Here is a 22,810-nt window from a genome sequence, read left to right as displayed (position 1 = left end):
CCCTAAAACTATATCCTGACTTAAACACGGTCTAAACATAGAACGTGCAAAGCTTTATTTTAGATGCAAGTTTAATAATGAGCTTATTGTCTTGGTTCTGCCAATTGCTGAGCCTTGCAAGCTAATTTTAAGGTCTTAACAAACTTAAGGAGTATAAAATGGCAAAAAATATATGCATATATGTTTTTAGAATTATTTTTTTGTTTTAGATTTATGAATAAATTTTAATTTGTAACTCTACTGTAAACACTTAGTTGCACTCAAGACCTGATAAATGGGTTGAGATATGACATACATATTGGATAAATTTAACATGTGAAATGAAACAGTAATTTTTGATTAAATTTAAAGTGGAAAAATTTCCGATTAACAAACGTCAGAGTTCATTAAGTTTCCACCAGGGGAAAATTTTGGTTGTTCATCTCGTTTGAATTTTTTCCAAAACCTACTTGGTGCGGGATGTGGTGCTCTTCATTGTGTATAACTTCGGGAATTCTTTTGTGAGTCAGTAAAGACATTTCTAATACTGCATGATGGGTTTGATGAAAAATTTTAGTGCGATTGAAGCAAAGTCCTTCCTTGGTTTCACCCCAGCAATTTTTGCACAAACTAATCAGTTAGTTTTTCTTTCTTTATTTATTTTTTATTGTGCCTTGGGATCTTTTTTCCACAAAGTGGGTAGAAAACCATGAAAGTGAAATTGCTATTGAGAAATTTTATGACTTGTTAACGATCCCATAAATGTTTTCATATTTGTGTTCTTTACTGTGCCCTTTAAGATTTCAATTTGACATAAAGGGCATTATAAATGAAATCAATTATTATGAAAGCATATTTTTCTTGATCCCATGTTTTGTGCATTGCTCTTGCATTTTGCCTTTATGGTGGAAATTTCCCTTTCACATCGCTGTCCACATAAACTTACCTCATGGGTAAATTCTCCTCTTATTTTTCAAGATGGGTCAGCAGCTTCTTGACCCTTTTCTTGAGTGTGAAGACAGGTGTTTGCTTAACGTGGGCTGACCTTATCTGCAGATAAGCATCAAAAGTTGTCACAGTGTTACTAAAGACCAACAAATTGCTTTTATTTAGCTCAATTCTTATCCAACACTGTTTGCTTTCTTCACAAACAGCCCTGATAAATCGCCACAGTCAAGGGTTAAGCTTAAAGAAAAGTTTAGGTCAAACAATAATACAATTGAAACAAATCATTTGCTCTCATAATGAGGAGCTAGTTGTAATAACAGTGAATGAGACAGACGCCCAACAAATCAAAGCAAATGTGGAGAGTGTGTTCAGGTGAAATCAAAAAAATTTGCATTTGCTTGCTCTTTGTTCTCTGACACATTTTGGGTTGTGTTGATGATTAATTGCAAAGAGAGAGAGAGATGGAGCTTGAATGATTACACATGAGCCTCTTTGAAGTGTTGAGGTGTGCCTCTCCATTAGTGCCATACATTATTTCGATCTGCTCTCAAATCTTGAGAAGAGATTGATTTCACAGAGAATAGAAAACTCAATTAAATGGAGGCCAGTTGAGGCAAAACCCTCTGAATTTCAGAGCTCTGCAGAAAAAGGTTGATGAAAAGCTTCAAGTTGACTGCAAAAATTAAAAGATTAGTTTTAGGGTTCAATTGTAGTGAGGGAAAATAACGGGGCTCATGTGAAGTCTGGAAAAGTATGGATCTCATTTAAGCATTTTCCAGGGGTGGAAAAGAATAAATATAGTTAAATGTGCATAGGTACATTAACAGTAAATATTTGAATTTATATATTAAAAATGACAGAAAATGGAGTGAGCATTACAGAAATTAGTTTGGAAAATGTGGAGTTCTTAAATAAAAATGTGTAAGACAATATTCTATAAACTTATAAACTGAACCATGAATTTTAAATATATTGTCTTTTAAAGTGCTTTAAAATGATCTCATATTTGTGTCCAGAGATATGTCATTTAAAATTTAAATTGAGCTGAGGTTATTATACAAAGATTAGGCAAAAATGTCCTGCCTCTAGATGTACAAAGTTTATAAGGACATATCCTACAGGCTTGCAGCTGTAATTGCATTGCAATGTTTTTTCAAGATGTACTGACTTATGGGAACTAGATTACACTTCTTTTTTTTTTTTATTTGAAGTCTTTTTTTTGTCAGAGGATTCAGTAGTATTTTCTGTTACTTGATTGCATAAAATCCCCCAAAAATGCTAAAGTCTGTGCTTTTGATGTGACAAAATGGGTAAAAAGTTGAGAACACTTTTGCAAGTTAGACAGTGAGTAAAATGCATCTTAGTTGTCGGAACAGAACATTCTGTATGGGTGCTTTCTGAAAAGCCAGCTCCACGAAACAAACAGTTGAAATTATAAGACGACGAACAGAATAAGTTAAGTACCGTAGTTACTTTTTGGGGTCTATATGAGGCCATTTGGACCATGTAGTTTTCTCTTTTTTTTAAAGTGAAGCCCTCCTTTGTTGCCATGTAATGTTTTCCTGAGCTTCTGGTATTGTACTCTATTCTACCTTTATTTAGCACAGACCTTAACACAAACATGTTCACCTCCTCCATAGTGTCCTAAGGTTTTTCCCTTTCTGGTTCAAGACAGCCTTTCAGCCAGTCAATATTGTTCCTTCAGATAGGGTTGTGCCCTTTGCCTGTGTACTGTTAGCTTGTTAGTGAGCAGCATGTAGATTTGTTTTCAAAGATTCTGTTTTCCTACAATCCCACATCATATTCTGGAGTCAGTTGTTTTTGTCTATAAATACTTCAAGTTAAACCAGAGGTTCCCAAAGATTTTCACCTGGGCCCCCCAGTGGTTCCCAAAGATTTTCAGGGCCCCCCTATGGATTACAATACCCCCCACCCTCAAAAAAGGAAAAAAAAAATCAACTGGGCACACACATCGTTCAACCAGACATAAACCTATACACATTTTGTTTTCAAACTCCACTGAAGTTTATTTCACACTTCAGGTTGCAACAAAACATACTACAAACCATCTTTACAGTGAAACACTTTTGTGTTACAATTTTTTTTTTCCCATTCATCCACACCGCTTCTCGAGCTCCCCCTGCAATGGCACTGCACCCCCCATAGAGGGTGCACCCCACACTTTGGAACCACTGAGTTAAACAGTGTTTTATTGTTGGAATTGCATCTCATACATTGTTTTGGAATCCAGCTCGACTAGACACTGTCCACAAAGTCAGCTGTTAGATGTCCAGCGCAGGCATTGCTTTATCTGAATGATTCTTTCTTTTTCAATTGTTTCACACTGATACACAGTCAGAACAAAAAAAAAAGCCAGGTTACCTCTAGGTGACTTCTTGCTGTAATAAACTCAACGTTGACACATCAGAGGATGTTCAGTTCATTATCAGCTGTGCGTGTCTGCTATGAGACATTTCATGTCCTGAGTTGAGTTTACTTTCAACATATTCCAGATAAACTCAATTATGCTGGCATATGCTGTTGAGGACATAAGATTACATTCAGCTGTATCTACCTTGGCTGCTTAAAGGCCATCACCTTGTGCATAGCCAGGATACTTGTAATGACTTTGCGACAAAGATCCAGTAAATGCTGGAGGGCATTAGCAGAAAAATGTTTAGTGGCAATGGTGTTTGCATTCATAGTCCATGTCTAGGTGTGCATATTATTGCTGGGAACTATCTCAACCTTGGCTAATTTTACATTTCTAGTTAAATTTTCTCGTCTGTGGAATGGAGAGAGTCGCATAAATATTAACCTGAGTTGGGGTCAGAATGTGTTTAGCATGGTTTAGCTTGTGATTTTTAAAGCAGACATATTTAAGTCTCCAAAGTTCACATACCCACATTAGTGTAACCTTTTACATTCTCCTTTAATACCATAGTATTTGGTAGCCACAAGAAGACTGCAGCTGAGGTCTATTGACATGGACCCTGATCTAAACTTAATGCCTTCCTGTCCTGTCCGCTTCATCATCCAATAAGAGAGCAGCTTTTTGGCTCATTTCGTCTTTGTCCCGTCTTGACCTGCTGTCATCACTAACCTCCCACACTGAGACTGTTTGCCTCTGTTTATATATCCACACCTTCATCAGCACATTCTCAACCATTAAGTTTCCACATTGACTTGTCTCCTTGCATGTGTGGTGAGAGGTTATTGTCATCATAATATTTACCTAAAAATGTGGATTCTTTCATTTCAATCTATATGCTGATGACAGACCTTGGTGTACACAAACATTATTCCCTTAAATGTTAAAAAATCTATTGGAAAAAAAACAAACTACATTTTGAATCATCCCTATAGTTAAAGTGGAACATGTAAAATTTTCATATCTGTGCATCCCTATTGAAGCTTTTGAAGTGATTCAGAATCATAGCTGGCATCGAAACTAAACAGATGGGCATTTACTCTTTATGGTATGTATGGACACCAGAAACCCTTTTGCCTTTTATTTAATATAAATTTGATATTTGGTCACAAACGACTGTCTATTTCACAAAGTAATTTCCTGAATTCTGATGAGTTAACTTTACACATTCACATAGATTTTTGAAAACTACAAGTTAGAAGCGAAATTAATCTGATATTTCCCTCGAATATTGAACTAATGTGCTGGTTATTCTTTTGAAGTGCAAGGACTGTGTGTTTAAATAAATGGGATTGTAACATTATTCTCCAGCATCACCTTCCTCTTTGGTGTAAAAGACTCTCTCCAGCTCTGTCCTGTGTTCATCAACTCCAAATTAAAGCAGTGGCTCTCTTGTTTCCCTGCTGTCTTAATTGCTGCTGACTTGCCCTCAGTGGAGTGTAATTAAACACACTTTGGCGGTTCATGGGCCCCTGGAAAAGTAGATCTGCTTCCCCTTTGGCAGCACAGGCAAAGTGCTGACAGATTGGAGAGCAAGAGGAAAGATGCTTCAAATTCTGGTTATTAACCATCACAGACAAGCTAACACACAGATGAGTCTTTGTGTGTCACACACTTACTAGGTCCTTGACCCTGAAGCCCACCTGTTTTTTCCTGCCCTGTTTGAGCTCTGACACACACACTCTGCTTGTTGTTTGGCCAGAATGAAACTAGTGGTGTTCAAGTAAGACTGTGCAGTTTAACATGCAAATACCTTTTATGCATGTTATAAAGTAGGTCTTAAACAAGCAAACAATGTCTGGCCAAGCAGTGCTATTATAATTGTAGTTTTGGTAATTCCAACAAGTGGTTCTGACTCTGATTTTATGACCATTCCCTCAATGTTAGAATTTGGCATCAGGATGAATAATTTAGCTAACAGTAATGTTGAGTTCAAATGAAATTAAATTTATTTAAAGGAGACTAAAATGAAAACACTGTTCCTGCAAGACGGAAGCTATTTTAATGTGTATAATTCCAGTCTCTTTTTAAGAACAAGTGCATTTACAATTAGAAATGCAAAAAATAAATAAAATCAGCTAGTGCAATGAGTTGAGAAAACTTCATTTTGATCAGCTGTGAATTGTAACCGACCAGTCTGACACTCAAAACTCTGACCGTTCACAGATTTGCAAACTCCCCATATGTAAGTTCAACCGGGTCACATGAAAAGCAACACTATATGATGCTTGTGTTGCTATTTACTAAAGAAAAGTCAGAGATGTGGAGATTTTCTTTTTATTTTTTGACATACTGAGGGTGCATTCACACCAGCCCTATTTGGTTCGCGTAATCAAACTCTAGTTTGTTTGCTTAAAAATTCGGGTCATTTGGAGAGGTGTGAGTGTGCAAATGACTATTGTAGATTCTCATAGAACCAAGTCTGCCAGACGATCCGGTGTGAGAAATGTCCGTAGTTCATTCGGGTAGTGCAAAGTGAGATTTTTAGCACGTAACAGGAAGATTGTATGGATTACTTTAAGTTCTTCCTGCTAAGTTCTAAATCTGCCACAAAAAGCTAATTGTTGCATCTCTATTTGCAGTTGCTTGTGTCATTAAACGAGTATGCTGCAGGTGCAGACAATTCTTAAGATGGGTAAAAAGTCTTACTATATCAGCTGATTTAGATGGTCTTTCCAGTACCTTTTAGTGTAGAAACACAAACTACTGTACAGTTGACAAATTTTAGACACTCTGTAAAACTTTTGAGATAAAGACCCCACCTTAATCTCTTTGTGTTTTTTATTTGTCACCTTTTTTGACTTTGGAATGCTAAGCCTGCATCTGCTGACTCAGATTTTTTTTTGTTGTTCACACTGCTAATAAGCCTGAATCAAAGCAGTTTATACATGGCTGGTTTACAGTAGAATTAATCCTGCTAATCCTACAAACAGTTCAAACAAGCGCCTCTGAACCTGGGTTAGAATGACTCTTGGAACAGATGTTGAGATGCAATAGATGTTGGAACACATCACAGGTTTAAGTGTAGTTCACCCCACTAATTTCTGTCAGGGAGTTTGCATAGAAGGTGGACTGACAGTTGATGAAAGGGGAGATAAAGTTTCAGAGACCCTATGCTAACTACAATTCAAATATTGCAAAGAAAGAAGTCCACACTGTGTAACTTTCCCCTCTCTGAACAAACGTAAAAAAAAACCCAGCACATTCTCCATGATCAGTCAGATCTTGAGGATAGCAGATGGCTGACTTCTGTGTTTTACCTCCTCTGTATCAAGAAGTCCTTGTATCCAAGAGCTATAAGAACTTACAAAACTGCTTTCCAGAAAGACTTTCCACTGAATTCCCTAATCTTGTCAGCTGTCACAGATTTAATTATTACTTTAAAGGTCCTAACTTAGTTCTCTCCTTACATTACTAAAGGGGTGCGATCTCTATCTCATACCTTGAACGATTCTTTGTTTTTCCAGGCCTATTCTTTTTTTACAGCTTCTGTATGCCTTTTTTTTCTTCTGCCCAAAATATTTTCTCTAACAAATATAACATTTGTGCATTTGGTCTATCCGTGTTGTTGCTTTTCCTCTTCCTGCAAACAAATTCCAGAAGATTCTTCATCCCTGGAGAATGACCGGGTGCCTTTGAACGCCCCTCGTCACTCTAACCGCAGCACAAGATTAGTCCTCCCACAGACACACACACATACTGTACACCCAACATGGAAGGGCACACTATGGATACCCTGCATAAACTGAACAACATCCATAAATGGAAGATGCACATTCAACACACACAAACTCCTACGCTTTGTCAGAAGGGCTGCCCACGGTGCCCAGCTGCAGTTACGTGAGCGACTGGTGCATTAGCTGGCTAGTTCAGGAGCTGATATGCCTTCCACTTTTCAGTTTTATTTTTAATTTCATTTGTTCTTTTCACCTCAAAGCTGCATGTCCTTTACTTCTGGCAAGCCTGTTTGCAGTTTGCTTTCAGAGGAGGAGTATGCAGCTCTATTTGAATGCGTTTTATGTGTTTTGTTACATTTCAGATGAAATTACAGTGCCTTGAAGAAATATTTATGTACCTTGAGCCTTTCCATATTTTGACATTATGCAACATCAATCTTCTGTGTGTTTTTTATTGGGATTTTGTGGGAAAGGTCAACACAGACCAGCGGATGAGTGAAGTAAGGGGAAAAAAAGCAAAAAACTGAAAAAGAAAATAAGATAAATCTGAAATATTTGTCTTCAGTCCTCTTTACTCTAATGCCCCTAAATAAAATGCATGCCCTTCAGATGTATTTTTGAAATAATCTAACTCTGTCTTATGTGGTCACTCGATAAAGTGTCTGTTAGAGAGCAAGTATGGCACTGCAAGCCTACATAGATCATTTGTAGGATACAGAACACATGGAATTGAGCTTTAATCAGATGAGGCCAAGACTGACAAGTTAAGCTAAATGCTAAATTCTGAGTTAAAAAAGTGGGAATTACCATGATCACACTATGTTGAAAAATAGTTATGGTAGCATCATGCTGTGGGGATTTATTTTGTCAGCAGAGATGGGCAAGCAAGATAGTCTTGGGGATACAAGCATTACTCCAGCCAAAAACTTGAGATGCAGAAGAACAGTGAGCCTAAGTATGCAGAAAGAGCTACATGAGATTAGTTTGGAACAATTAATTAGGATCTAAGTTCGACTAAGTATTTAAGGTAGAACTGCTACAATTTTGGAGAGCCCCATGCTGTTCTTGCAACTTGATAACATCTTGCAACACACAAGTTATTTTGAGTCTGCCTTAGAGGTTGAAAGCTTGAAGAGGTTGTGGAAACAGATATACTTGCAAATAGTTTATTTCAGTATCATTTGAAAAATCCAGATTTTGTACTTTTGCAAATTAGTTGTAGAATGAAGAATGCATTTCTAATGGTAATGTTTTTATTTGATCTCCCTAAGAGCATTGATTATTCCTTCCTATGTGGCTTAGGAGCTCAGGTTAGATGGATCTGATCAGCAATTCAAATCAGACCAGGGTCAGATCATCATGTCAACCTGAAGTATTGTACAACTTTTGGAAGCTGCTGGATATTTTCTAATTAATTAATGCAATATTTAATTTGCAGTTAGTAACAGACACTAACATTGTGTTTATAAAGCGCGTCTCCTGATCCCTGGTGCTGCTGTTACATCATCCGTCTTTGACCCATCTGCATGAACACAAGGCTGAGGCGTCTGTGTGTCGTCTGATGTCAATCTCTGCAGCTTTAGCTTTGAGGATCAGAATCAAACAGCCCAGGGGGGTTATATCACATTTGGCATTCAACTCAGAGAGCATGCACACAGATTCGTGGCGGCTCACATTCACCTCTCAAATTCAGGGCCACCTCTATCATCGCCTTTCAAACACTATCCTGTGGAGAGTTTTTGTAAAGCAGGAAAACCCAATACCTCTTTTTGGAAGAAAATCTAAAAATATTCCTGAAAAGTAGATACTGTGTTGCAGCAAAGTTTTACTGACATCATTGCCTTTTATTTTCTTCACTTATAAATAACATAAAAGCACATATATTTCTGTATATATCCTACAATTTCCAGTCCTTCAGTGAAATCAAACAGGCCATGCATACTCTCAGTAGAACTTTGAGAACGGTTTAGGCTAGTAAGTGTTGGATGCGTAATTTTGTTTCCAAAACATTGAAAACATATATCTTTGTTATCTAGTTTTTATTAAAACACATTTTGGCTAACTGGGCTGAAATACGTATGTTTTCAGCCCTGTTAGCCAGTTGGAAATTTTTGTATGGCCTTAAAATGCTTAATGAAATTTTCATCTTGCAGTTTGTTTTCTGTTTTGCTACATATGTCACTGAACAGAGGCAAGGTATGCTTTGTAAATTGAAAGAAAACCTTCCAGTAATGCCAAAGCCTGTGACTGATGTTTGGATTAGGACTTGTTTCTCAGTTGGGAGAGGCAAAATCCTGGGTCCCATCTCTGAGCTAGAGTTCTGTGAGCAGTTTCAAGTCAAAACGATATCTACAGCATGATGGGTGTGTTCATGTAAAGCCTTCTCTCCTCACTTTCACATGGGAGAAGTGCGTTATAACAGAATGAGGAGCATTGTGCCGGTTAGACTGCAGTGCCACCTGATGCCACCCCTGGGCAACCTGTTTAGTACATTTAACAATAGAGATCCACTGAGGAACAGTTCTATTGGTAACGAATGAGGATTGGGAATAAATTAATAACAATACTCTGCTTTTATTCAAACTGATAGTCACACTATAAATGTTTGGGATATAAATTTTATATGCATCACTACTGATTATGCCTGCAAACCTTATCTGTTTGGGCTATTTTCTGCTCTAAAGTATTCAATGTTCACTGGGAGGGAGAATACAAATATGATTAAAAATATCTGGTGTCTGTAGAAAATCTTGATAAATGACTCCCTTTGATGTTTTACTCTTTTTCTTTTAACAAATCCATCATTATCACAAAAATTTGACTATTTTTTGACAAAAAGGCATAAAACTTTTTCAAAGTGTGAACTGAATTTCTACAAATTGCTAGATAGAAATATTCAACATAAGTGACTACATAAATATTCACATTTAGAGTGACTGACCTAATTCAACAGAGGGTCAGTCTGTTAGTGCTAGTAGTCTCACAATGAATGGGACGGAGATAATTGTAAGTCTCAAGTGATTGTAGTATAAAGACACCTGTGTCTGGAATGTCCATTTACTGGTAAATCAGTAATCCTGGCTACCATTACAGTACGAAGACTTAAAAACACTCCAAGCAGATGAGAAAAAATGTTATTGAAAAGTATAAGTCAGAGAATGAATAGAAGAAAATATCTTGAAGGTCCTGAACATCCCCTGAAGTTCAGCTAAGTCTATCATCAAGACATAAAAGGAATATGGACCATGTGTAAATATGCCGAGATGAATCCTTCCTCACAAACTGAGTGACCACACAGAGATTGAGACGCCACCAGAACACCTCTGACTACATTGAAGGAGTTGCAAGATTCAGCAGCTGAGTTTTTCATAGAGGATTTTAGACTAAATATAAAAAATAAATTGCCCTTGTTTTATGTTGGGTTTGAAAGTGAAACGTCACAAAAATATTACTTATTTTAGGTTTGTTTCTAAGGTACAGACACTTCTGTAATGACTGATCCTCTAATTCCATTAATTTCTTTAATTTGCTAACAGAATTTTATAGATGAATGTGTCTGAACAGTATTTTATACGTAGTGAACAGTTTTCTCATAATGGTGAATGGAGTACTCGTCGAGATGTACTTATTTTAATTTATTAACTAGCAATGAGGCCAAAGCGTGATAAAAGAAACACTTTTATTGTATAACACTTTAAATGTAAAATGTACAGACCTTATGTCTTGCGGTTGCTGGGGTTTATCCCCTGTCATGCTTTATTTTTCAGCCGAGTTGCTTGTTTTTATTTGTAAGTCACTATGTTTGCCGTAAGGCTGTAGAATATTTTATCTTCATGAGATAATTTTACTGCAGCTAAAATATCTTCAATAAAATGGGAACTCGAGGTAATAGTTGCACAAATCACATTTTTTGTTTTTCAGAGCAAAATCACAGATTCTAGTTCTTCAAAATTAAGTTCAGCTCATTCAAACAGTAGAATAGTTTTTGTTGCATTTGGCACATGTAAATCAACTACTATTTAAGCTTGTTGGATCACCCAAGCGCTCATGTCCTGCCAGCTGCTCTGTCTGGGTTCCCACTGCATGTCTTATTTTTACTGCAGGTGGGTGTGAGGTTTTTGTAATCTGGTCGCCTACGGCTGTGCTCATCATCCCATAGCTGGTACCTCTGTGCTGCAACACCTGACATCGTGTTTGTGTGTGACTGCACCAAAGGGAAACTTGTACTATATTCATGTTACTTGGATCAATATCAATACATATTTTGCTCCCTCTACCTTAATATCTCTGTCCCTTCCATACTCGTATAAAGTGTGTGTGGCTGCTCATTGTTCCACATTCCACTGCCGGAGTTGGAGGCTTACACACATCGATTTTCTGCTAATAAGTTGGCCCAAGCTTCAGCAGCTCTGCACTCGTCTCCTCCTCTCCGCTCCACTTCTCTCTGAGGGAGGGAGAACTCTGAAGAGCCTCTAACACAAGGACTTCTCTAGAACAGCGTCTAATATTTTGTCTAGCTTTGTTGTGCAATTTGAAAAACACATGCCATGATATGACGAAGAATTTCACACTAAGGACTCGACCTTGGTAGCACTGTGCTGTTTATGCAATACCTTGGTTTTCAATGTCTTGTGCTCACGCGTGCGCACACACACACACACGCACGCCAACACACACATAGTATATCTTTACAAGGACTTTGCATGGACTTCATTCATTTTTTATTAATTTCTGCAGCCTGATCCTTATTCTAAACCCATCCATTATCCGTACATGCCCATCTCTAACCCTAAACCTAGCCTAAACTATCCTGGGTTTGGGCTCCCCAAGGAGCAGGGAGTCCTCATAATGTGGCATTTTTTCAAAAAAATAAAAGGGCTCTACAAGGTGAGAAATGCTATCTCTCCCCTCCACACGCACGCACACACACATATATATTCATAAAGATATGAATGTGGACATTGGTTACTGTATTACTTGTAATATCAATGCAGTGATAAAGATTAGGCTGTGTTAATACCTTACTGGTATAACTTGAGCTTTTAACACAAACAGGCATACAACATGGGTAAATACATAGATATAACTAGCTTTTAAAAAAATATTTCAGATTTGTAATAACAAAGGAGAATTTTTTTTTTAAACCATTGAAGGAAGTTGTATTGTCCTTTAGACATGAAAATCTTAAAGTACAGGAATATGTTTGGCTTTTACCCCACCAAAACGGAATAATCTACATATTCATAATAAATGTTTGCATGTATTCTTTAAAGTTTGGAAGGTCTTTCATCTGGAAGATTGTGGAATTTGAATATTTAAGCAGTCAGCAGTTATGTCATAAAAGTAAATATTTCTAAATTAAGAATATTGATTACTTTTGACATGCAATTTTAATTAACAAAACAGATTTTTATAAAAGTGAATAATTTTAGGCATAACTTTAGATTCTAACTCTCATACTCTTTTCTGTTTAATTTTGAAAAGCTTCTAAAATTTGTTTGTCCACTGACTTCATTTTAAACCTTTGTCCCTTGCTATCAACATCTACACTGAGGAGATTTTCTGATAGGACCTAGATATGATGTCTTCATTGATCAAAGACCTGTTTTTTTTTTTTTATTTACTTGCTGATCAACTGATAAGTTCATTTAATTTTAATCTGTTGGTGGGTTTTTTTTATGTTGCTTTTAACTTCTTTGTACAAGCACTTTGAGTTGTCTCTAACTGAAAGGTGCAAATAAAGTTGTCTTGCCTTCAGGGTTTATCAAGTTAAAAATCAGCCACTTTTCTTTAAAATGCTAATTTCTCTGCATCGCATTACAGTTTTTCACTGGAGTCATTATGAAAGCCTGGCTTTGAATTGGTTTTCTTAACAGGTACTCTCTATTAACAGCATTTTATATTTTTACAATTTATAGCATTTTATATTTTTTATTTTATCTACAACTAATACTCAGTGGTAGTTGTTATTGTGTCTTGTCTCTATGCTGTAACTGCGAAATAATTTCCCTGCTGGGATGAATAAAGTACTTCTATTCTATTCATGGACTTTTTTTCACACTTTTTCTATGTACATGCCATCTCCATCTTTGTCATTAGAGACAAGATACCTTACCATGCTTAGTGCATTCCAGCTAAATGGCTATGCAGAGTAGAGGAGCTGAAATTATGAAATTCAACAACAAAGATGGAGCTTATTAACCATTCATGCAAGTCTGATGGGTTAATGTCTGAGAGGTGAGAAGTAATTTTTAGTTCCTTTGTTTACTATGTATTTAGGGCATGACTTGTGTGAGCCATGAGCTGTTACAGATTGCGTTTCATGTGTGGTTTCTGAAGGTTAAGTTATAATCTGTTGGCTTTGGAGGTTATCTCCCTCTGGTCATAAGAAGATAAAGAGGCTGATAATGAGTGATAATGAAGATAATGAGTGACTTTAAAATGGTAAGTTTAGAACTTTTGTCTTTCATCACTAGATCTACCTTCGGGTGATATTATAATGCATATCACACAGTTTTGCTCTAGTGTGGAAACTGTTTAAAATTTAAGTTTATATTTTACAAAGTTTGGAAGAAATGTTTGAGTCTGTGACTTTTAATTACCAAACAAAGCTTGGCCATTCCCATTTTTTTTGGAAGAAGTTGTGCAATAAGGGCAGATAGAGTGGCTCCTCTTCATCATATTTCAGGTGGTGTGGCCCAAGAAAGCACCCAGTCATCCACCTGCCTAGTGACATGCTCCAACTTTTTCTGGGTCTTCAAAGATAAAAAAGGGATAAATGGTGGTTTCTGCATTTGTGCTGGGCTCTCTTTCCAGTTGGATCTAAACAGAGAATCTCTCAGAAAGCATCTTGATCAGATGCCTGAAACATCCTCATCTGCTGTTCTGCTCTTAGCTGCTGTAATGGAACTCCTTACCTTTCCTCTAAGGTTGAGATCAGCCACCCAGCTAAAGAAGCTGACTCCAACTGCTTGTATCTGAGATCTCGTTCTTTTGGTCATAATCCACATCCCATAATCACATATAAGGCTCAGAACATAGACGGACTGGTAAATTGAGATCTATACTTTTTGGCTCATTCTTTCTTCACCATTCTTTGACTTGAGCAGTGCCTTCATTACTGCAGACAATCCATTTCTTGCTCCAGACACAGCAATAATATGTCACTGGCAGAACAAGAAGGGAAGCCCTAAAAATGTAATAGTTTTAATAGACATCGGTGGTGGTCATTTTTTTTGCTTCATCCAAATTCCTATAACTTTCTGCACATTTTGAATGCATGGTGAGTCTGCAAGCTGGGTTGGAAATGACATGGATGAGGTTTATTACCTTGTAACTTGACAGAGACGAGCTATGCAATCATCCCATGTGCACTGATTAATCAAAGAGCTGGCTCTTCACACACGCATGCACGCAAACACACGCACACACCCACCCACCCTTTGGACTCAATAAAAGTTGACAAAAACACTTCCTCTGACCCAGTAAGCCGGAGTGTTTTGGCTTTTGTGTCTAATAGCTTGCTAGCCACAGTAGCTGACTTAGTCCCATTGGATCAAAGGTGTTTGTGTGCAAGTATTTAATGGAGGCAGTTCTTTGTCTAGCTCATTGATTGATTATTGTTTCAGCTTGAACAATATGACTCCACTAACCTTGTACACACAACCCAACAACAGTATCCTGAAAACATATGGATGCATGATTGTATCTGTCAATTCCCTTTCTGTACAGCCTGCAATTACTCATCTGTATGCTGCTCCATGCACCAATAATGATGCACACACATGCACACCCCCCCCCACACACGCGCACACACCTTGAAAGCCTAACATCACACCACTTAATGCAACCACAGTTTTATTATAGGGGAGTTAGGTGGGCTGGATCAAAAGTGGATGGATTTAATCAGTCGGGTATAGGTATGGCTTTTCTCCTATTGACATCCCCTTGCTGAAAGACGGATTGCTGTCATTAGCTTTAAATTAATCACAGCACACACCTTACTTTGTCTAACACTCTTTCCCAAATTTTTGCAAGATAAATTCAGAAGATTTGCATAGGTGTCTAGAAGATAAATTAATACAGTATAGCAGTAGGGTGGAGTGGTGTTGCAGTTAAACAAAGTGCAGCTACATTTTTCTCATATAACTGCTACAAACCCACAAATTAAAGACTACACATTCACCAGGAGAACTGGGAAAAACAAGAGGTGAGAAACTTCTTGGTCCCTCGCGAGAACCTCTGTAAGATGGGCAACTTTGTGACATACTTTTTGTATACAAGTTCGTGTTGTATAAGTGTGGACAAGAGATTTTGAAAATTTATATGCAATACTATTTGATCAATCTGAAACTTGACAAAACACGTTTACGTAACGTCATAGAATATAACCGCAGCCATATGAGAATTTTACTGGACAAAACATATTGCAATATTTACAGAACCATGTTTTTGCTTGGATTTAAAAGAGAAGTTAATTATTCCTACTGCTACTAAATAATGTACATTTTACTTTACATGTATTTTAAATATGTATGACAATGTTTTTCTGCTTTAGTGCACTTTATGTCATGAGCTGTTGGAGTCATAATTCAGAAATAATGTAAATTATTCACATTTATTCTTCTTTGTTGGCAACTCATTGGCTTCAGTCATGTGCCAAGGGTCGTTAAATGGAAACGTTCAACCACAACTTCAGTAAATGCAAAATAATTATTAAAAATCATGCAATGTAATTTATTTTTTTCTGGATACTTTTAGCTTTTATTAAAATTGCAGACTTCTACATTCTTTTAGTGGGAAAATATAAAAAATTTGCTGTGTATCAAATACTACTTATCCATACTGTAATTTTAGCAAACACAGAGTAGATATGCAATCTTAACGTAACAATATGTTCACCTATGTTGAGAAGGGAGAACAAAAACTTGTAATATTTTATTAAGAGCATAGCTTTGAGCTGTAGGGGGTTATGATGTGTGTTTTTGGGGTACATTTAAGACCGCTATTATTGAAATGGATCAGTCTGTTAATAGTGGTGTGTTTTGATGGGAATTTAGCTCCAGCTGGGCTGCAGGTGAGTATCTCCCTGCAGAGAGGGGACTGGCAGCTCTCTTAATGTGGCTCATATCCATAAAATCCTCAGTAGATGAAATCCCACTGATGTTGCAGTCAGGTCTGCTCTCTGTATGTCAGAGAACTGAGGTCCAGACAGACTTTAGTTCAAAATTTCTTAATTTGGGGAAATTGCTAGACTTTCTATATTGGACATTATTTAGGAGACAAACAGACAGCACTGTTTGAGACTGTGGTTTCCAATGGCTTATCTTTAACATATATGATGTTTGTTTCCTGTGATATGTTCTTGTTGAAAAGAGTTCTGTTTCGTGTTGCAATAAATATGCTCGTACATTTATTTGGAGCGCTCTATTACTTACCTTGTTACTCACCATCAGCTAATGGATTTTAGTAAAACACTAGAGTGAAGTGGGTTTTTTTTCTCGTGTTCAGGTGCTTGAGCTTAGTGACTGTTTTCAAGATGGAGGGCTTATGGAAGGTACTCCAAAATTATTTTCCCATGGCAATGCATCCAACACTGATGCCAGACCAATAAAGTAGGTTTTTTTTATTGGATTTATTTGGGAGCTTTTCTGATTTAAAGGGATGTCTAGCTATAAAAACAGTTAATGTCTACTCAAACCGAAAAAGGAGTTGGGAACAGGAAGTCTTGCTTATAATATATGTATACAAATGTGGACGGCTTTCTCCGAACTCACATTTATTGAGTTGATTGTTCGGGGCAGGGACAGCTTTTCATTGTAGTAATTCTGCTGCTGTTGGTCATAAAACCATCGGTAGTATCTTGGTGATCAGATGTTGATTGTGTTATGGAAAAATTTCAAGGTCAGAAAAAAAGTACACTGTGAAAGTGTGGGATTTATGGAACAGTACCTGTTTGGAGTGTGACAGCAGGCACATTTCTTAACCTACGTTACTGTTATGATGTGGTCTCCTACAGCCATACCAACCCCGTCTTTGCTTATCATCCCACACTCTCACACACACACACACACACACACACACACACACACACACACACACACACACACACACACCCCGTGAGGATAAGGGGCACAACTGTGAGTATGTCAGTGAAGAAGAATTTCTAGCTGACATATTCCCATTAGGTGAATGGCTTAGCCGGCATTGCTGACAGCCGAGTAAAAATAAATGAGGAAGAAAATCCTCTGCTCATGTTCTCCGGCCCTGAAGCAGCGCTTAAGCCAGTTGTGGGATTCATAATGCTTGTAGGAGAGACTAAATCAGCAATGTGCTCAACACCAAAGATCTGTTAACATGTTACATTTATCTAGTCTGCTGGTTCTCAACCTTTGTTCCTGGCAGCTAATAAGGCAGCCCTGGGGTTAACATTGTTTCCTTTCGTTTCCATAGAGGGCCACACAGAAGTGTTCATTTCCATAATTTTGTTACATTTTTCAAGTACAAACTGCATTGTATTAACTGGGATCTTTTGTGATAGACCAAAACAAATAGCTCATAATTGTGATGTGGAAGCTAAAAAAAACAATAGTTTTATATAGTGTACATTTGTATCCACTCTGCTTTACTATAATACTCATCTGAAATTTGTGCCATGCATAGAGATTCGGCACCCGCTGGGTCAGTACTTTGTGGAATCACTGGAAGTCCTTTAAAGGTGTGTTGTATCAGCTTTACATAACCAGATTTAAAAAAAAAACAACAAAAAAAACATAATTTATTTTGCTGTCACACAGAATAGCTCAAATTCAATTGAGCAGAGGCTGCATTTGTCACAGTCTTAACTTCTCCACCCTCAATTTTTTCTTTTTTCAACAGGTTAAACTACCTACTTGGTACATAAGCACAACTATATACAGTGCATTCTCATTTAGTTTTTCCTGGGCTGTATGTATTGTAGGCCTATTAAATGTGCCACAGAAACCCAAGTCCGACCCAACCTGAGCATCAAAGCATATAATTTTGGCTGGCCAAAATTTCAGGTCAGATTCAGGTCGAGTTCAGGCTACAAATCTTCTAATGAGGTTCTAATGCCCAGATTTACAGTGGGCGTGGCTAATAGTTGGCCCCTCACCAAATTCTCCCATCTGAGATTTTTATCTCTGGAGCTCCTCCAGAGTTGCAGCCGTTGGCTGCTTGGAATATTGGTTTATAGCCTAACAATGTAGTAAACCTATCCATATCCCTATCTCTGATCTTTACGCCTGATCTAAAAATAGAGCGAATAAGAGCACATACTTGTCTGCCAGCTATGTCTAGGCTTCTTGGGTCATATCCTGCAGGAGGTCTCGTTTGCAGTTTCTACCAGGTGTCCTTAAAGTGTTCTTTGGTGTTTAACTTCAACCATCTTCTAACCAGAGTTCCAGAAGAAGTGAATGAATAATGCTGCTGTCGTCTTCATTTTTAAAGGTGCAGATGATGTGTTCAGGATTATTTCCTCAAGTTCTCCACAACTTGCTGAATTTTTGGTTATCATTGTGATGTTTTTCTCCAAAGTCTGCTAACGAGCCTCTGAGGTGTTCACAGAAAAGCTGGATATACTCTCTGATTAAATTGGGAAACGGACTTTTTGATTCCATACATTGAGGTTTGAGTTTAAAATGTAACAATCAAAGTTTATGGGGTAATAATGCCTTTTTGTGAGTCGGTGGCGGTTTCTAGGTGAGGAAGATGGAGACCTTATGACTCCACCTCCACGCTACCACAACTGTTCTTCATATTATGTCACCATCATTGTTACTATGCGTACATACAATAAAGACACAAATGCTCCTCCAGTTGCCAGCAGTTTAGTGTTTAGAGGTGATCACTGATCACATTCAACACTCAAAAACAGACAGGGTCATAAATCTGAGCAGTTATTGATATTAGATTTGTTTACGATCCATTATTTTTATAGTCAGAAAGATTAGAGCCTTGTTGCATTTTTTTTTCATTTGTTTTCAAGCTTTCTACAAACAGGTCTGCATAAAGAAATATTTCACCTAATACTAATTCTTTTAAAACACTTCAGATGTAGATTTTTTTAGATTGTCAAACTGATCATTATGCTACTTACGTTGTAAATAACCATTGTTTGTTAGTGCAGATCAAAGTGAGAAAGGGCAGATAATGAGTTTTATTTTCAGATGATGAAGATGAAATGGTGCATGAAAATATTAATTCAGTGCCAGCAAGAATATGGGTGAGACAAAGCGAGGTCTGCAGGGAGGAAAGACATTTGAGCACAATGAATCTTTGTTTTCTTTCTCTCTCTGTCTCTCTCACACGTGCTCAGTTGGGACGTGGGAAGACTCGGCCATTGCACAGGCCTGTACCGACTTTCACACAAACACATGAAAGACGGGGACACAATGTCCAGCAAATTCATAACTGAAGTCTGTCTGAGCAAACACAGCTGCGACAATAAGTGTCACAACAACTTGCACTGATAAGGGAGTCCACAAACACTTTTTCTTTAAAATAATAAAAAAAAACAGGACACTTTTACAGAAAGACCAAAGATGGAACCCAAAACATAAAGGATCTCCAATCTCAGCCTCTGAAGGTAGAGTTTACCAGATCCTGAGAAAACTTCAGATGGGTGTGCAGCTTGAGAGACTGAAATTTGAGAGTCATAACATAAACAGGATTCCAGTGCGAGTGAGGAGGGGAAAACTGCATGTGGGAAAGTCTGATACAGACCCAGGTGAGAGGATGAATAATAAAATCAAATCTTGGAGGATCCAGCAGCCGCAGTGTCCCCCACACACACTTTAACAACAGCTTAACTCAGATGAGGGACACTGCTTAGTGCAAGGTGGGCAACTTTTGTCAATATGTCAATATTTGTAATGAAATTAAGGCTGTCTGAGACAATATCCCATCAACTGGTGTGTATGTGTGTGTGTGCTTTGTGTTTAAGAAGAAAAAAGACAAACCTGCAACCATCAGCATAAAACTGCACTGCACCACATCACCTGCTGTACCCTCTACCCATTACTTTATTAGTGCTGCCTTCACTACCTATTGGGGTTCTTCTAAAGTGTTTCTAAAATAAACACTAAACTATCAGAATTTCTACTAATATATGTGGGAATTGTGTAATTACATTTAATTCACATTGAGTTCAATTAAATCTTTCCCTCTGACCTTTTTTTAATTCCAGCAAAATGAACTGAGAGGAAAGTGTTTGTTTTTCTTTTTAAAGTAATTTTTGCACATCTCAGTCCAAGGGTATATTTAAGACTTTTATTGTCTTGTAGAAAATTTTCTAAACATCCAACAAGACTCTGGAATAATGCATCTGTAAACTTCAAAGGTATTATAAACTGAACCTCACAGATTGTTTTCCTTTATTCTAAATGTCCATGATTCTTGGAGCTCTGCAGATCAACATTGAATCAAGGCTAAATACCATGCAAATTAGTTGCTATGAATCGGTTTTACAATTCAGTAGGGATGTCCCCTTCAGGAATTTTATTTTTTGGTCCCGACACCTAACATCCAAAGTCCTGGTAAAATAAACAAGTGCATGTTTCCTCTTTATTACACAGTTTACAGTACAGGTGGTCCAATATAAACATTTGGACCAATATCTGATATTATTTTTGTTGTTTTGGTCAATCATGATTATTTATCTGTATTGTGTATTTCCCTACCTTCTCGACACTGTGAAAAACCAAACTGCTGATGTTGCTTCTCCACTTCAGGTAAACGACCTCCAATCTTGGTCTGCATCACTATCACTGTCACATGCCCAAACAAAAAATTCATGGTCAACACCTTCCTTTTGTGAAAAACATACACAGCCGATTCAAAAGACTCCATTTTGGGTTTGCACAATTCCATTTAATATTTTTTATGCTTTTTAATTTTTTTAATTGGATTTTTTTTCAAGACTGAGATAAAAATTAATCATTAATTGTTAAATAAAATAAAAAGGAACCAAGTATTGTGTGTACCAGTGCTGCCTTTGTTGGTTTGCATTAAAGCCCATGAAGAAGAAGCTTACACACGCACACACACACTCAAAACGTAAATAACTTTTAGCCCTCTCCAAATGACTAACTTCCTTAGCTTCATCACGCGACATGAGATTAGGTCAGATCAGTTTTCTAACACATACAGGAACAATGGAAGCATTTACCAACAAAATGCTGAGGTAGAACTGCAGAACAGAGACAGAATAAACAGGAATGGGAGAAATTTAATGGGTGTTAGTGAGGTTTTGTGTGATGGGCCACTCTCTTTTTGTTAAACTTGGTGTTTAATAATTCTGGGGCTATCTTGAAGTCATCTGAATGAACTCATTTGGCTTCAGAAACACATCAGTATGCCTTACAAAAGCTCCAGGACTTTCTATACCTTTTGAAGGGGGGACAAAGATGGGTAAAACTGAACCACTTGGAAGGAGTTGGCTTGCACTCTGCCAGTAGAGCAGGAAGTGCCCAAGTAAATATGGGTTTTCTTAATGGGGCAACAGGAGAGTGCACCTGCTGCTCACACGCTCCCACTCCACAGGTGAATGTCAGCGCTTTGCAGCGTCGCTGGCAGTTCCTCTGCTTAAGACGTGGCATTAATGCCAATGTGCAGCTGCACATTGAGGCTCATGGTGCCAGAGACACAAACAAAGAGAGCCAAAGGGACAAAGTTGCTTTGTGTCTGTTCTTCGTTTTCCTGAGGGGAAACTGTAGCTTATTATATAGGATAATTATAGTCATGTAGCAGAAACAAGGAGATGGAAATAAAAGCATAATGGAACAGCTGGAATAGAAATAATTTCTTAAATGGATTGTTGTGATATATTTTTGGTAGCAATCGAATGGAGGCTTGCATCAGACAGGTGAGGCCTGTATCATTAATCTTCAACCGATCATTGTGTGCTAAGCTGAACTTTCAGTCCCTGCTTCTTTTTTCTCTGGTCTTACTGCTGCACATTTACGCTCTGAATTCAGCTCACACTGTAGAGTGGATTCTGTACACGCTGCCAAATGTCGCAACTTTTCTTTCACACAAACATCAACTAAGCACTTCTTACTTTCTTTACCTTTTTTTTGCAATCCTTCCATGGCTGCCATACACCTCCAGCAGCTTTCTTGTCCATTTATCATATGTCCATCCTTCCTCCTTTTCTTCCTTCTGTCTGTGCAGCTCTAAATCAGTGTGAGAGTGGCCCAGACGTTGGCATGGCAGCCTGGCACGAGCACACAAGACTTTCGAGATGCCCCCTGGGGTGCCCCTCTTTAGAAATGGGAAACTGTTACTTACTGTAAATCTTTTTCATCTCACTTATTCTTCTTGGCTTTTTCTTTGGGATTTTGTTCCCCCCAACCCCCACCCCCTTTTGAATAGAACATACAGTTCAGCTTTAGGACCAGTGGAAATAAATATTTCTGAAAATTCAAGAAAACTAAAAGGCCAAGATAAACTCCAGTCACAGATTTTGGACAGTTCTGTTTTGGATTTGCAAAAGTACACAGCAGCTGTTTGCTGGATGTCTGGTTAAAGCCGGTTAGAGCAAGGATGGACTGAATCACAGGATGGTTAATGGAGCCATTAGCCAAGTGAGCATAGATACACTAAAATCACAAAAGCACTGTAAGATTGCTTCATTAAGTATTGTCAAATACTTGAGTTCTTGAATAGAAAGCATCTGGACCACAGTTGTAAACCAAGACAGAAGGTCCACTTGCTTTTTTTATTCAAGAGATTTGCATTATCATGGCCTTGAAGA

At 37.7% G+C, this 22,810-nt stretch overlaps 1 protein-coding gene and 1 long non-coding RNA gene across 10 annotated transcripts in view; one reads left to right on the top strand and one right to left on the bottom strand.

Moving 5' to 3' along the window:
- The window catches only part of LOC111611959 (chloride channel protein 2-like), a 118,608-nt gene that overhangs the window by 7,882 nt on the left and 87,916 nt on the right, over positions 1 to 22,810 (top strand). The window lies entirely within an intron of this gene.
- Positions 953 to 22,208, bottom strand: LOC111611961. The gene is made up of 3 exons (XR_002754320.1): positions 22,124 to 22,208; positions 20,736 to 20,822; positions 953 to 1,029 (listed from the first exon to the last, which is right to left on the bottom strand). It is a non-coding gene; the product is annotated as an uncharacterized LOC111611961 (long non-coding RNA).

This window comes from Xiphophorus maculatus, chromosome 18 (genome assembly GCF_002775205.1).
Source record: "Xiphophorus maculatus strain JP 163 A chromosome 18, X_maculatus-5.0-male, whole genome shotgun sequence".
NCBI lineage: Eukaryota > Metazoa > Chordata > Actinopteri > Cyprinodontiformes > Poeciliidae > Xiphophorus > Xiphophorus maculatus.
Note: the sequence above shows the minus strand (reverse complement) of the source record. Positions and strands in the feature narration are given on the sequence as shown.